The sequence below is a fragment of the Myotis myotis genome, unplaced genomic scaffold, assembly GCF_014108235.1.
Source record: "Myotis myotis isolate mMyoMyo1 unplaced genomic scaffold, mMyoMyo1.p scaffold_m19_p_1, whole genome shotgun sequence".
NCBI lineage: Eukaryota > Metazoa > Chordata > Mammalia > Chiroptera > Vespertilionidae > Myotis > Myotis myotis.
Window position 1 is genome coordinate 51,977,255 of NW_023416313.1, and position 4,907 is coordinate 51,982,161.

The window sequence follows — 4,907 nt, forward strand, 5'->3', positions numbered from 1 at the left end:
CGATTTCTAATTTTCCAGCATCTTGTTGGATAGTCTGGCATACTAAAAATTGATCACATGTTTTCCTTGAAAACCCTTTAAAATTTGCATTTTTTAAGAGTCAAGGCTGATGGAATTGGGGCAGAACATGAAATAATTTGCTGAGTTCAGAATGAACCTATTGATAGCTTGTAAGAAAATTCATTGTGAAGTGGTTATAAGAGCTTCATTAAGTAATAAAGAAGTTGGGAACTTCCAAATGAGATTGAATTTTCAAAGCAGATAATATGACTTCTGATGGACTAAAAATAACAACCTCCAGAGAGCTTTAGCACAGAGATTTTACCACCGATGGTAACAGAGAGTCAACCTCTTTTCTTTCCCTTTGCAGTATGTTCTGGGATTGGTCATTTTTAGTATTGTTGACAGAAAACTATATTAGAACAATATAGACAGCAATATTGAAGAATTCCATGGGGGAATCTGGAAATGTTTGCCTTTTTATTTAATAACTAGAGGCCTGGTGCATGGATTCGTGCACCAGTGGGGTCCCTTGGCATAGCCTGTGGGGATCGGTTTCGGCAGTCTGACGCCACCTGCCGCTCCTGCCTGCAACTCCTGCTCATCCCCACCCCTCTGTACCTGCTGCCACTACCGCTCAGTAGACTTGCTGCCACTCTGCTGCGGTCTCCGGGCTGCGGCAACCAGCCGTGAGCCCTGCATCTGGTGCCTGTCGGTTAGCTAAGTGGTGCTCCCTCTGTGGGAGAGCATTGATCACCAGGGGGAAGCTCCTGCATTGAGCGTCTGCCCTCTGGTGGTCAGTGTGCATCATAGTGACTGGTCAACCAGTTGTTTGGTCATTCAGTCGTTCGGTCGCTTAGGCTTTTATATATATAGACTAGAGGCCTGGTGCACAAAATTTTGTGCCCTCGGGGGGGGAGGGGGGGCTCCTCAGCCTGGCCTGTGCCCTCTCGCAGTCTGGGACCCCTCGGGAGATAACGCCTTGCTGGCTTAGGCCTGCTCCCGGGTGGCAGAGGGCAGGCCCAATCCCTAGGTGCAGCCCCTGGTCAGGCTCAGAGCAGGGCCGATTGGGGAGTTGGGGTGCCACCCCCTGTCATGCACAGAGCAGGGCGGATTGGGAGGTTGCGATGCCACCCTCAGTCACGCTCAGGGTAGGGCCGATTGGGGGGTTGGGGCACCGCCCCCTGTCACACTCAAGGCAGGGTTGATGGGGAGGTTGCGGCACCACCCCCTGTCACGCACAGAGCAGGGCCCATCAGGGGGTTGGGGCACTGCACCCTGTCACACACAGAGCCGCAGGGTGATCAGGGGGTTGGGGAGCTCCCCCCTGTCACGCATAGAGCAGAGCCCATCAGGGGGTTGGGGAGCTCCCCCCTGTCACTCACAGAGTAGAGCCGATAGGGTAGTTGGGGCACCGCCCCCTGTCACACACAGAGCAGGGCAGATCAGGGGGCTGGGGTGCCGCCCTCTATCACCCACAGAGCAGGGCCGATCAGGGGGTTGGAGTGCTGCCACTGTCACACTCAGGGCAGGGCCAATGGGGAGGTTATGGCTCTACCCCATCACACACAGAGCAGGGCCCGTGGGGGCGGGGGGGCACCGCCCTCTATCACCCACAGAGCAGGGCCGATCAGGGGTTTGGGATGCCGCCACTCTCACACTCAGGGCAGGGCCAATGGGGAGGTTATGGCTCTACCCTGTCACACACAAAGCAGGGCCCATGGGGGGTGGGAGGGTTGGGGCGCCACACCCTGTCACACACAGAGCAGGGCCAATCAGGGGGTTGTCGCCCTGTCACACACAGAGCCGCAGGGTGATCAGGGGTTTGGGGAGCTCCCCCATATCAGGCACAGAGCAGGGCTGATCAGGAGGTTGGGGCGCCTTCCCCTGTCAGGGACAGAGCAGGGCAGATAGGAAGGTTGTGGCCCCGCCCCCTGTCACACACAGAGCCGCAGGGCGATCAGGGGGTTGGGGAGCTCCTCCCAGTCACGCTAATCCCGGTGCTGGGAAAAGGTACAGGATAGAGGCCTGGTGCATGGGTGGGGCTGGCTGGTTTGCCCTGAAGGGTGTCCTGGATCAGGGTGGGGGTCCCCACTGGAGTGCCTGGCCAGCCTAGGTGAGGGGATGATGACTGTTTGCAGCTGGTCACACACCCTTCAAGGTGGGGGTCCCCACTGGGGTGCCTGGCCAGTCTGGGTGAGGGGCTGAGGGCTGTTTTCAGGCTGGCGGGTGACGGAAGTTCCCAATCGCTCCTTTTTTTCTTTTTTTCTTTTTTATTCTGGGCCAGCTTTAGCTCTGAGGCTCCAGCTCTTAGGCCTCCGCTCCTGAAAGCAGGTATCTGGTTTGTTTTGGTTCTATAATCGAAACAATGTATAACTCCAGCTCTGAGATCCCGGTGGGCTGAAAGCAGTTTTCTGGGTTAACTTCTATATTCGTTACAATGTTTCTTAAACTGTAAGCTCAGAGGCCGGCAAGGCAGGCGGGGAACGTTGGAGTCCTCCGTCACTGAAGCAAGCAAGCCTCATGTTAGTTTCAAGCTGCCTGGCTGCCGACCGCCATCTTGGCTGGCAGTTAATTTGCATATCTCGCTGATTAGCCAATGGGAAGGGTAGCGGTCGTACGCTAATTATCATGTTTCTCTTTTATTAGATAGGATAAAGCGCTTAGATTAGCTTTCAGAGTGTATCAAAGAAAATATAGTCATTTATCAGAAAAAAAAGTTTTAAAATAGCCAAATTTATGAAAGAGATAATAGAAGTTATCTGAAATTAGAGAATAAAAATACGGCATGTAAAAGTTTAAAACTGGTCAAATTTGTTCAAGATGATAAAATTAATGATTGGATTTGCTTTAGGATTTGTTCAGTGGAAATTTTTCTATGAGTTTCTTTAAAATGGAGCTGTTACATTAATTGGCACTCAATCTAATAAATATTTTCAACTAATGAACAGAATTTAAGAATCAATTCTGTTTTGAAGTTTTCATAATATTTATGAATAATGAAAATTTTATTGCCAGGCTTACAAATAAATAGTTATTAAACAATGAGATCAATGTATTAAAATAAAAAGCATTTTAAAATAAGCTCTCTTTTCTCTTAATACATCTACTGTATTAACACCTTGTCATATTTATTTTTATATATTCACATCTGTATTTATTTTTATAAATCTATCTCTCAATCTATATCTATATTATCTATCTCTCTACATAGCATTGTCAATACCCAAGGAAGATGCCATGTTCCAGAATATTTAATGTCATAAAAAGGTGCTCAGTAAATGTTAAATAAGTAAATAAGTACATATTGAAGAGATTGAGCTTAAACTGAGCTAAATACAGTTTCATGTCAAAAAGTTAACTATGTAAAAATGAATAATAAATGAAACCAGAGGTGACAGTTTCATATTTCTTAAAAAATTAATACTTGTACAGTAACAATTTTCTAAAGAACATTAAAAAGCTGTGCTTTACCCAACATTATTTGCTAACATGAGTGTATCTAAATCTTGAGAGAAAACTGCATGAATGAAATTGTCAACTCTCCATGGATAAGCTTGTTTCTTTAATCCTCACCTGAGGGCACGTTTTTATTGATTCCAGCGATAGAGGGAGAGAGAGAAAGAGAGAAGCATCTGTCAACTGCCTCCCCTATGTGTCCTGACAGGATGGAATCCACAACTCAAGTATGTGCCCAACTGGAAATCAAACCTGTGACCTTTCAGTGCATAGATGATGCTCAAACCAACTGAGCATCATGGGCCAGGGCTAGGAAAAGTTTTTAAGATTTCATTGCAATCACCAGATTGAGTATTTATCAGAAAAAGATATATTGTATAAAAAATGAATAAATAAAATAAACCTGCCACTTAAAGATTACTAAAAGGACATTTAACAAAATACATAAAATTCAATGCAATCTTAAATATTTTAAGATCATTAAACTGAATCTAGATATCTTATTAAAAGTATAACTACCAATTGATAATAGGATAAATAATTATAATTTAATTCTAGTCTCCATCAATATATTTCCCTTCCTCCACAGCTTCGCAGTAGTAGGCTATCTGTTAGGGCACAGAAGAAGTAACTCACGTAGAACTAAAAACTATAATAATTTAAAAATTAAGGCTGTAATTGATACTCAAGCAATTTAAGAATTTTATATAGACAGAGAGTAAGTCTGATAGTCATATAAGTAAAGAATATCTAGATTCCTTTGATGTAAATACTCTATCTTCCATAAAAATATTTCCAAAATAACAAAGGCTACTATACTAATAGTGCAACTGGAAAATAAGTTACATACATCTTTTCTACCTCGATTATTTGTATTTCACTGTCCTCTTTACTACTCAGTTGTATTTTGAAGGCTTTCTTATAAAAACCAATGCTTGTTGAGGCCCCACTATAGGGTATTCTCCCTGCCCTAAAGGATTTCACAATCTGTTTGGGCAAGAATTGTCTTCATTGATCCCTTAAAGAGGTCAGCTGAATACTTCTGTTGTCCAGGATACTTTGGGGAAGGAAAGCACATAATCCCCAATCTTCAACAGCTCAGGTGCTGTTCTCACTTTTTCAAAAAATTTTACATATTTCATTTGTTAATTTGTTTCAGAATTCTGATCATATAATCAGGGTAAGTCCCAGAACATTTAAAAGAACAAGACTTACAACTAATTAGCAGAAAATAAAATGTTAAAACTGAAAGGAGGTCTCCTCGCTGGGCTAGAAGTCATTCTACTGTTTTATCTTGTTTCTCATTAGTGATAAGATTTTTTGGGGGGTAGGACACAAAGTCTGAAAAAACTACTTTGATAATATCCATAGACCAAACTGTACAAAAATCCTATCTATCCTATCTGAAAGCATGCTTTCAGAAGAGAGCTTCTGGAAAAAATTGTGTC